This window comes from Setaria viridis, chromosome 6 (assembly GCF_005286985.2).
Source record: "Setaria viridis chromosome 6, Setaria_viridis_v4.0, whole genome shotgun sequence".
Lineage (NCBI taxonomy): Eukaryota > Viridiplantae > Streptophyta > Magnoliopsida > Poales > Poaceae > Setaria > Setaria viridis.
Window position 1 is genome coordinate 6,482,793 of NC_048268.2, and position 11,016 is coordinate 6,493,808.

Here is an 11,016-nt window from a genome sequence, read left to right on the forward strand (position 1 = left end):
CTAGTTATTTTATCCTTAGAAAATTGCATGACATAGACTCTAAAAGCCAACAGTTTATGTGGTTACACTTAAAGATTGCTTTGTTTCACCACTCAGTCCAACTGCAGAACGTGCGGCTAGCGGCCTTCACTGAGGAGCAAACTGGAGGGCAAGAGCAGAAAATCACCAGAATCAAGTGAGCTGGGGTAGCAAATCGACCATTTGTTCCTGTTTTGTTGGCGTGCTGTTTATGGGTACTGTTGTTTATTTTTAGGTGTATGCAAAAAGTATTCTTGATGAAATATGTTGCATCACATATTCTCGAATAAAAAAGTGAAAACATTGGTGCTCTGTTGAATTTCAATTATATTGCTGGAATTCCTTCCTCCATTTTTTTCTTTTTCCTTTTCTTCAATTTTCAATTATGTTTGATGGAATTTCTTTGATTCAAATTTGACTATAATTTATTGAGCTTCATGCACCAATCACTTGCACCTAAAGTCTTAACCCGATTGGGAAGGACGATAGTTCTATTATACTTCAACATAATTAACACTCGAATTCCAAGGACAACCACTTCAAATCCCAACAGCCAAGTCGAGCCACATGGGTATAGTGGGGATTTAGGACCTCATGTTATACTTTTGCATTTAACAAAGGTTAGTAACTCTATTATATTTTAAGAGTTTAGGAATCTATAATCATTAGGAATAGCCAGACTTTTGGTCCTACATCGATTCTATTTTTTTAAGCGGCTGGCAGCATTACACTGCCCGACATATATTGATAGGGCAGGAGGTCTTACATCCATTCCACTTGTACAGCAACTAGTGTAACTCAAGGGCTAAGCAATGTGCTCCAAAAATGCTTGAACAAGTAAACAAAATCCTAAGCATATGATTAAAAAAGACACGGGAGACAATATTATTGTTACCTTGGAAAGAATTAAATGAAAGTTCCAGTTATTGAACTTGGCATGCTTCCATAAAAATTGCAACCTTGAAGAACTAACCATTCCAACTCACTAAGCTGGCCAATTGCATAAGGTATCAACGACCCAAAATTCTGATGGCCTATTGGGCAAGGTGTCGGAGACAGAGAATTATAACCTAGAATATGCATGGATTTCAAATTAGTGAGGTTGCCAATTGCATCCGGTATTGGTCCTGAGAACCCACAATTATTTGTGAGTCCGCCAATTGCAGCCGGCATAGGCCCTGAAAACCAACAATCAATTATCCACATGATTTTCAAATTTTTTAGTTTGCTGATTGCGATCGGCATTGGCCCTGCAAACCCAGAATCAATTATACCCATTTTCCTCAAATTTGTGAGGTTGCCGATAGAAGATGGCATGGAACCATATGTTGTGCAGCGATCCATTTCCAGTGTTTGCAAGTCCACGAGATTCCCAATTGCACAAAATAGTTCCCTAGGGAGGTTACAATCAACAATTTCCAAGCTTCTCAAGTTCTTGAAGTTGCTAACCAAGGTAGGTGTTATCTCAGAGAAGTTACATCCATAGAGTGCCAAATTCAAACTCATTAGGTTCTTTTGTTGTCCAATCCATGAGATAATTGATCCTAACTCATTGAGTCCAGCGTGAGGTCCAACTGGCACAGGGACCTAAGTCTACCAAATGAAGAGAGAAAATCCACCGATAAATTCCCTCCGAGACTCAAATGCTTCAAGGACTTGAAATTATTAGAAGGCATTGATCTGGCATAAGAAAACTTGGTCCAGTCTAGCCTCAAAGTCTCTAAAGAATTTGGATAAGAAAAGTTTGGCAAATGCCCTGAGAGGTCCGGATTATTGGACAAATCGACAACTCTTAATTTTTTTGATTGGAAGGGTTTGATGGGGAACCGCCCCTCAAGATAAATACTAGAAAGTTGAAGCACAGTTAAATTGATAAAATCCATGAAGAATTCTGGAAATGGACCGGCAGTTATATCACCATTTCCTTGGAGGTTGATCACCACGAGAGAACGGAGCCGCGAGAGAGACTCATGAACAGGACCACTCAGGCTGCAAGTGGCCAAGCTGAGTATCTGACGTCGAGGAACATGTGTAGCAAGAGATGTGCACCACTCTTCTCCACTGGTAGACAAATCCACACTGTCAAGATAGAGCTCTCTTAGATTACTGACGTTTGCCACTAGGGCATCAAAATCGGGTCCCCACATAGAGTTAGAAGTGACAACATAGTAGGAGCTGTCGGATGTGTCATAATCATCATCATCATCTTCAAGGGACTGGAAAGATCCAACGACACAAGGTTCATGAGTTTACCGATGCCAATAGGTATCTAGCCACACAAGCCCAAATTGGAGAGGTTAAGGTGAGTTAGCGAAGCCAAGCTCTCGATTCCAGTAGCAGGGATGTTGTCTGACGGCATATCTTCATCTTGTGCCCCACCGAAATCATTCATGCTAAGGTCAAGGCGACGAAGGGTTGTCAAGCTGAAGACTGCAGGGTCCAAGCCATTACTGGACAAGCCACGATTGTTGAGGTCAAGTACGGTGACATTACCGGAGGCATCATCGCAGCCAACACCTTCCCAGAGACAGCACTCAGTACCATCTCGCCATGATGAAAGCCTTGTGGTCGATTCATGGAAGGAGAATGATGTCTTCAGCTGGAACTGTCGGATGTGTCATAATCATCATCATCATCTTCAAAGGAACTAGAAAGATCCAACGAGACAAGGTTCACGAGTTTACCGATTCCAATAGGTATCTGGCCACACAAGCCCAAATTGGAGAGGTTGAGGTGAGTTTGTTGGAAAAATAACGTGGTGGTCAAAAGACCGAGAGGAAAACGGGAAGGATAAGATTGATGCCCGACTTGGACTCCCTCGCGCACGTCCACCCCGCACCTCGATAGGAGGTGCAACCGAACAATTGGTTGCGGCCCCGAGTGACCCGGCCCAGAGCGACCCAGCTCTATAAGAGAAGGGGGCCGGGCCGGCGGGTTTGGAACACGCCAACGCACCAAACCCTACTCACACCCCCTACATGCCTCCCGATCACGGCAGCGCTGGAGTTGCTCGAAGGCCGTCGCCACACCACTGTCACCATCTGTGGACAGACCAGGTGGAGACCTGAAGCGAGACGTGATCTACTCCGAGCTAGTACACCTACGGCATCTGTCATCCCAGCCTCATCCACGACCCTAATGGCCGGATCGTCACAAGCAGTGGCAGCTGGTTGTACTCTAACATCTTCATTGAGTGGTGGTCATGTTCTAGATGGTTAAGATTAACTAATGTAGATTCTTACATTTGGTATCAGTTAGTCAATCGCATCTAGACTTGGATCCTAAGGCTATGTAGATTGAATCTTAGTGTGCAATTGAGTTGAATTGTACTGGTTTTCTATGTTCTTGATCTACACAGTAGCTTTCTAGTATGAATTGCTATGCTATTAGGCTTAATCTTCTTCGGCTACATGCCAATGTTCAAGTTTTAGTTCACTGACTTGATCTGTTAAGTCAGATTAGACCGAATTAGTTCTCAGTTAGCCTAATTCCATGCCTAAGCTACTAGATCAGTTCTTAATTAAGTCTAAAATTAAGGTTAATTAAGTCAATTAAGTTAGTCTCCATGTTTAAGTTCAGTTATTAAGGTCGAGGTCTACTGTTTTCCCCAAACCCCATTGTCTAGCTCCAATCCGCGCAATTAAGTCCTCAATTAGTAAAATTAGACACGCAAATGCCTGTAGAAGGAGAACAATTGGGCGAATTATAAGTCGAATTAAGGAAAACCCAAAGAAAATCCCCACAGAAATCCTAACCCTAACTCGAGGATAAGAACTTACCTCGAATCACGACGGCCACGCGTGGCATGATGGCCGCTGCGCGTGGATGCCGGCGTGCACCTCCGCCGAGCCACACCGACCACCGGCCATAAGCGTGCACATGAACAAGTCATGGCGCGGGCCCGAATGCGCCTCGGTCTAATCCACATGACCCAACCCGCGGCATCAGATCCTCCACGCACGAACCTGTTGACACCGCGGCGAGCTTCAGGTTAGCTCACAGTCGCCGGTCTTGCGGCCAGCCGCGCCTTCTGCTCAATCACCCCCTGTCGTGGAAAAGCACTCTAGCGGAGCCTCCTGACAGAGCGCTGCACGACTTGGTCGCACGTGCACGCCAGTGGGAGGGCCGCGGAGGCATGGGCACAGGGTGGCGGCGCAGCTCACCGGCGGCGGCTGCTCGGGGTTGGGGCAGAAGCAGGCAGAGAAGAGGGAAGGGTTGAGGCGATGACAGGCAGAAATGGCCTAGGGTTCGGGAGAGGCGCAGCGCTCACGGGTTTTGTCCCACCGAAACTCGCGCTCCGCCGTCGGATGCAACGGATGGCTCAAAAGAGCGCGGACGAGTGCAGCGCGCTGTTGGGCCAGATTGGCGGCCCAGCCATTGGCTGCTGAGCTTAGAGTCTAGGCCGGCGCGGGGAACCCGGTATGGGCCGTCAGCTGGGCTCACTCGAACCGTGAGAAGGCGCAGGCCCACCTAAGCTCTGTGTGGCATGTGCTCTTTAGGGCCATGAGGAAGGCAGGCCGTGTGCCATTGTTCTTGCATGATTGGGCTGCCTACGAGCAGGGCTTGTGAAGGCTGTTAGCTGGGCGCGAACTGGTTGTTTTCTGGTGGGCCGGTTTCGGCCGCTTGCGGGCTGCTGCTGTTTTGGCTCGCATGGGCTGTCAAATCGCTGGCAGGCTGCAGGACCATTTTGCGCTTGCATCATTTGGGCCGTCAGTTGCTGAGTGCGCACTTGGGCTATTTTGGGCCAATAAGGGGAGGTAGCTACGGGCCAAAAGTTGAGCTTGGGCTGGTTTTAAGATTGAGCATAGTCCACTGTTTCTCCTATTTGTTGTGCTAATAAGTGTCTAAGTTGCACATAGTTAAACAAAATAATATTCTGATTAAATTGAACCAACACGAAATTTATTTCAGAATTATTTATTAAAGCATGCAATTAATTTCTGACCAATGTTGATATTAATTTGATATGCATAAGTATTTTATTTAAGTTTTAAGTTATTTTGCTTCCGCCCAATAGTGATGCAAAATTAATTCATGTTATTTTATTTAAGTTTTAAGTATTTTGCTTCTTCCCAACGGTGATGCAAAATTACTCTGTCATTTTAATTATGTCTTTATTTCTACCCAATGGTAATGCAAAGTTGTTTATGTTTTTAATCGAGCCAATGCAGATTAAATTTATTATTTATTATTGTCATCATTACTAATTGAAATTCTCTCATTTACTCAGCCTTGACTCCATCAAGCATCATAAGCTATGTCAACAGCATAGAGAAGCTTGGGGGAGACAACTTCACCAACTGGAAGAACCAGATTGGGTTGGTCCTATGCATTATGGATCGGGACCACTCCATGAGGGAGAATCATCTTGTTGCTCCTACTACTCAAGGGGATAATGATACTACCCTTCCTGAGTGCACTGCTGCCTATGAGAAGGAAAAGGAGTGGTAGGAGTGATCAGACAGGGTGGCCCTAATGATCATGGAGTGGACCATAAACCCGGCAATAAGGGGAGTTATTGAGAAAAATCCCAAAAGTGCCAAACATTTATGGAGAAGGTTGAGGACTACTTCAAAGGCTCCAGTAAGGCTAATGCTAGCACCCTCTTGACTAAGTTAATGAACACTAAGTATGATGGGCAAGGCAGTGAAAGGGAGCACATCATGAGCCTCGTTGATCTAAGGGATAAGCTCAATGACATGAATTGCCCCCTTAATGATGAGACATTGCTTCACCACATCATGCTTTCGCTGCCCTCAGTGTTTGAACCCTTTAAGATAAACTATAATGGCAGCGACACGAAGTGGGATATTCCTACACTCATCGCGAAGTGTTCTCAGGAGGGAGAAAGGCTCAGATCAAGGAAGGGCAATCTTACCAACCTCATGAGGCATGAGGTAAATAAGGGTAAAAATAAGCAAATTGTCCCTTTTAAGAAAATTAAGAAGCCTCATCAACCTCCTCCTAAGAATGATGGGTCATCCTCATCTAAGGGTCCAAAATGCCATCAATGCGTGGCCTATGGGCACATCAAGAAGCACTGTGAAAAGTTTAAGGAATGGTGCATAAAAAATGGTAATGATGACTTTATTTCTACAGTCGATGAGTCCCTTTATGTTGATTTTATATTAAGTACATGGTGGATTGATTCTGGGGCAACCATTCATATTACTGATTCCTCACGGGGATTATGTGGTGCACAGACTATAAGAAAGGGGACTCGCACCGTTAAAGTTGCCAATGGAGTTGAAGCTGAAGTTGAGGCTGTTGGAGATCTCACTTTAGAACTTAGCAGTATCTTCAGGCTTCATTTAAGTAATGTTCTTTATGTACCATCACTTAAGAGAAACTTGATTTCTGTTTCACCATTAGAATGTGAAGGTTATTCCTGCAACTTTGGGAACAACAAGTATGTAATAAGTTTTGACAATAAGATTATTGGTCATGCCCACTTTACATGATAAGCTTTACTTGTTGCCTATAAGTATTAATTTCTCTGTGATGAATGTAAACGATGTCAACCATAAGCGAAAGAGAAACATTGAGACTTCATCGAAATTGTGGCACTTCCGCTTAGGCCACATCACATTTCGAAGGGGAGAATGGAGCATCTTATTAGAGAAGAGATACTTCCAAAATTAGATTTATCTGACTTAGATCAATGTGTTGACTGTATTAAGGGAAAATTTGCAAAACAAATTAAAAAGGATAGAGCTAAGTGCAGTTCAGGATTATTAGAAATAATTCATACTGATATATGCGATCCATTTAATGTAAGATCAGTGGATGGTTATAATTATTTCATTACCTTCACTGATGATTTCTCCCGCTATGGATACATCTATCCCATAGTCGAAAAGTATGAAGCACTTGATAAGTTTAAAATCTTTAAAGCTGAAGTAGAAAATCAGCATGACTTAAACATCAAAGTGGTAAGATCAGACAGGGAAGGGGAGTATTATGGGAAACACTCCATATATGGACAAATTCTGGGACCCTTTGCCAGATTTCTCCAAGATAATGGTATAGCAGCTCAATATTCCACTCTTGGTGAGCCTCAGCAAAATGGTGTTGCTGGTAGAAGAAATCGCATCCTTATGAACATGGTGCATAGTATGCTCAGTAACTCTACGCTGCCAGTGAGTTTGTGGATGGAAGCTTTAAAGAATTCCACACACATTAATAATCGTGATCCTAGTAAGTCAATCCCTAAGACTCCTTATGAGTTTTGGACTGGTAGGAAGCCTAGTATGAATTATTTACATGTATGGGGCTGTGAAGCTGAAGCAAAGATTTTTAATCCACAACTTGGGAGATTAGATCTAAGAATGAAAGCTGTTATTTTATTGGATATCCAGAAAAGTTAAAGGGGTACCGGTTTTTTTTCCTAAGCATACCACTAAGTTTGTGGAGACAAGGCATGCTGTTTTCTTAGAGGAAACTAGATGCACTGAGGCTAGAAAAATTGATCTTGAGGAGATTCGGACTTATGAGCCGTTACCCATAAGATAGGATTATTATGCTCCTATGCCATATATCACAGTTACATCTCAGGTGGTGGAACTTCCAATAGAAAATGTGAGAGTAACACCTACCTTAAGTGATAATGTAGATGCACCTGTGATAAGTGAGCATCAAGATGAAGATGTGGTAGAACCTTCTAGTGGATTGCAAGGAGAGGCAACTGATGATCCCGAGGTGATTCAACAGGAACTTGCTCAAGTAGAAGCACCACAGGAAGTAACACCACAACATCTGAGAAGGTCAACACGTGAGAGGAAGTCCACCCTTTCCGATGAGTATGTGTACATAGGTGAAGAAGGGCACCACATGGGGAAGGTGGACGGTCCAAACTCATTTAAAGAGGCCATAAGAAGTGAACACTTGCATAAGTGGAGCGAGGCCATGGAAGAAGAGTTGAAGTCCATGGAAGCAAATAGAGTATGGGACTTAGTAGAAATTTCGGAAGGAGCCAAAACAGTAGGCTGTAAATGGGTATTGAGATTCACCGAGACAAGTCCAAGGGTGTATTAGGACTCTCTCAAAGAGCTTACATAGAGAAGGTCCTTGAAAGATATAATATGCACCAATGTTCATGCACAGCTGCCCCAGTTGTCAAGGGCGATAATTTGGGTCATTCCAAAATCCTAGGAATCGATTAGAAATTGATCAAATGAGAAAGATTCCTTATGGTTCAGCTGTCGGAAGTATAATGTATGCTCAAGTGTGTACACGCCCTAACTTGGCCTTTATAAGTGGGATGCTTGGAAGCTATCAGTCTAATCCAGGAATAGGCCATTGGAAAGGAGTTAAGAAAGCTTTGCGTTACATGCAAGCACTAAGAATTACATGCTAATGTATAGGAGAACTGAGAAATTAGAGATAATCAGCTATTCAAATGCTGATTTTGAGGGTTGTGTTGGCACAAAGAGATCCACATCATGTTATGTCTTCACACTTGCAAATGGGGCTATATCGTGGAAAAGCTCCAAACAAATATTAACAGCTGCATCAACGATGCAAGCTGAGTTTGTGGCATGTTATGAAGCTGTGGGACAAGTTGTATGGCTTAAGAGTTTCATCCCAAGATTAAGAGTGGTAGACAGCATAAGTAGGCCACTAAAATTATACTGCGATAATAAGTCAGTAGTTTTCTATTCAAATAACAACAAGTCAAGTGATGCTACAAAGCACATTGAGATTAAGTATCTTGATGTGTGTTGACATAACCAGAATTGCTGTAAACTACTGTCTAACAAACTCCATACTCTGTACAGCTGTTCACTGCCCTTTCTCCAATTCGGATCTACGTTCAATGGTGAATTCTACTTAACTTGAGGTTTTGGAGGGGCTCCCACAACTCTGGAAAGTTTGATTTTTGACTGATATGACGCATCCCCATATGTGGTACCCAAAAGCCCGAGAAAAGAAGCGCAATGTATATTTACATGTCGGTCCTACAAACAGTGGGAAAACTTATAATGCTCTCAAGAGTCTAGAAGCAAGCTCTTCAGGTGTGTACTGCGGACCTCTCAGATTGTTAGCACGCGAGGTAGCTCAAAGGCTAAACAAAGTTGATGTCCCTTGTAACTTGATTACTGGACAAGAAAGGGATGAAATTGAAGGCGCAAAACATAGCTCAGTAACAGTCGAGATGGCTGATGTGACAACTGAGTATCAGTGTGGTATTATTGATGAAATCCAGATGGTTGGCTGTAAATCAAGGGGGTTTTCATTCACACGTGCACTTCTGGGGCTTTGTTCAGATGAACTTCATGTTTGTGGTGACCCAGCTGCTGTTCCCCTTATTCAGCGAATTCTTGAAGCTACTGGTGATTTAGTCACGGTTCAATATTATGAGAGACTATCTCCTTTGGTTCCTCTGAAGTCTCCACTTGGATCTTTCACTAACATCAAAGCAGGAGATTGTTTAGTAACATTCTCAAGACGTGGGATTTATAGTCTCAAGAAAAGAATTGAAATGGAGGGAAAACATCTTTGCTCTGTGGTCTATGGCTCATTACCACCAGAAACTCGAACAAAGCAGGCAACAATATTCAATGATGATACCAGTGATCTTAATGTGCTAGTAGCTAGTGATGCTATTGGAACACGACGTTAATCTGAACCCCACTAGCCAGTGAATCCAATCACAACGGAACTTACTTCCAACAACACTCGAAGGATAGCCAAGATTAAGATGCAACAGGCTATTAAATGATCTATCATCTATGATGAACCGATCTAAAGCTAATTAAAGACAACTGAACAGCAAGACGAAAGAACAGATAAATATCAGCCGATGCAAGCTTAATCAAGGCGGGATAACTGGTGAATACCGTAGATCAAGACAGAAGCGATGCGCCGTAAGTCGAAGATCCAAGATACTCAATAATTGGTAGATGAAACTAGATGAAACCACAGCGATACGCCCGGTGGTCAAAGCCTAGAATACCTGGTGACGAAACTTGCAGCTCGCCGGAGATCGAGGTCGATGCAGCCCAGCTTGCTAGAAGGAACTCGTTGAGAAACTACGTTACTCCTACTCCTAGAGCAAATGGCGTGAAGCCAAAAAGTAAAGCTAAATATGTTTGTTTATTGATCGTGTGATGAAAATTACAATGGCCACGACCCCTTATATTTATAGGGCGGATGGCCTCTGACGCACCACGTACAAGGCAAGTCATGTACACAATCTTTTCTAATCAAAACTCTATCTCTAACTAATCCAACTCTATCTCTAATCAAGCTTATCCTAACCAACTCTATCTCTAGAATATTTTATTCAATTCTTGCCGCGTGCGTTGATTTCCTTTTCTTGTTTTTTCTTTCTTCAGCCTTATTTAGGAGATTTCATTATTTTTTTGCATCATCGGCCGATACCTTCCTTTCAGAGCACATTTCTAAATTTTGGTGTTAACATAGGCCCTCCAGTTTTGAAGTACGAAGGCTTCATGTTCCGAAATTAATTATAGAAGTCCGATGATTCGGTGTCAACACATGTCTCCCAGTTTCGGAGTATGAAGGCTTCATGTTCTGAAACTGATCATAAAAGTTCGATGATTTGGTGTCTTTAGAGCTGTTGGCGCTAGAAATCGGTCAACCGAATCCCAGCGACTGACACACGACCCGGGAGAATCTGCTTAGCTCCTGTTCGGGTAAATGCCCTGGTGCAGTTCACGCGGCGTGCCAGCCAATCTGACCTGTTGATTGGCAAGGAAGAATACGTGTCAGGTCCAGAAATCACGATCGGCTAAGTTTCCGATCTCGAGAGAGTTTATCAGTGAATCGGCCGATTTACTGTAGTAATGAAATCGGCTATAAGACAGCCTGATCTCTGTAGCCTTGTAGACAGGAAATTGCTAAAGTAATCGGTAGAAAGCTATGATAACAACACTAGGAACAGATCTAATCGGCAATAGATGAATTTAATAGCAGAATATGGAAAGAGCCGAGACTACCGATTCCTAGCTGGATAACTGGTGATAAAGACTAGAA

At 43.2% G+C, this 11,016-nt stretch overlaps 1 pseudogene; it reads right to left on the reverse strand.

Annotated features, from left to right (window-relative positions):
• Nucleotides 1-1,562: 1,562 nt before the first annotated feature.
• On the reverse strand, nt 1,563-3,134 carry LOC140223163 (receptor-like protein 7; annotated as a pseudogene).
• Nucleotides 3,135-11,016: the final 7,882 nt, after the last annotated feature.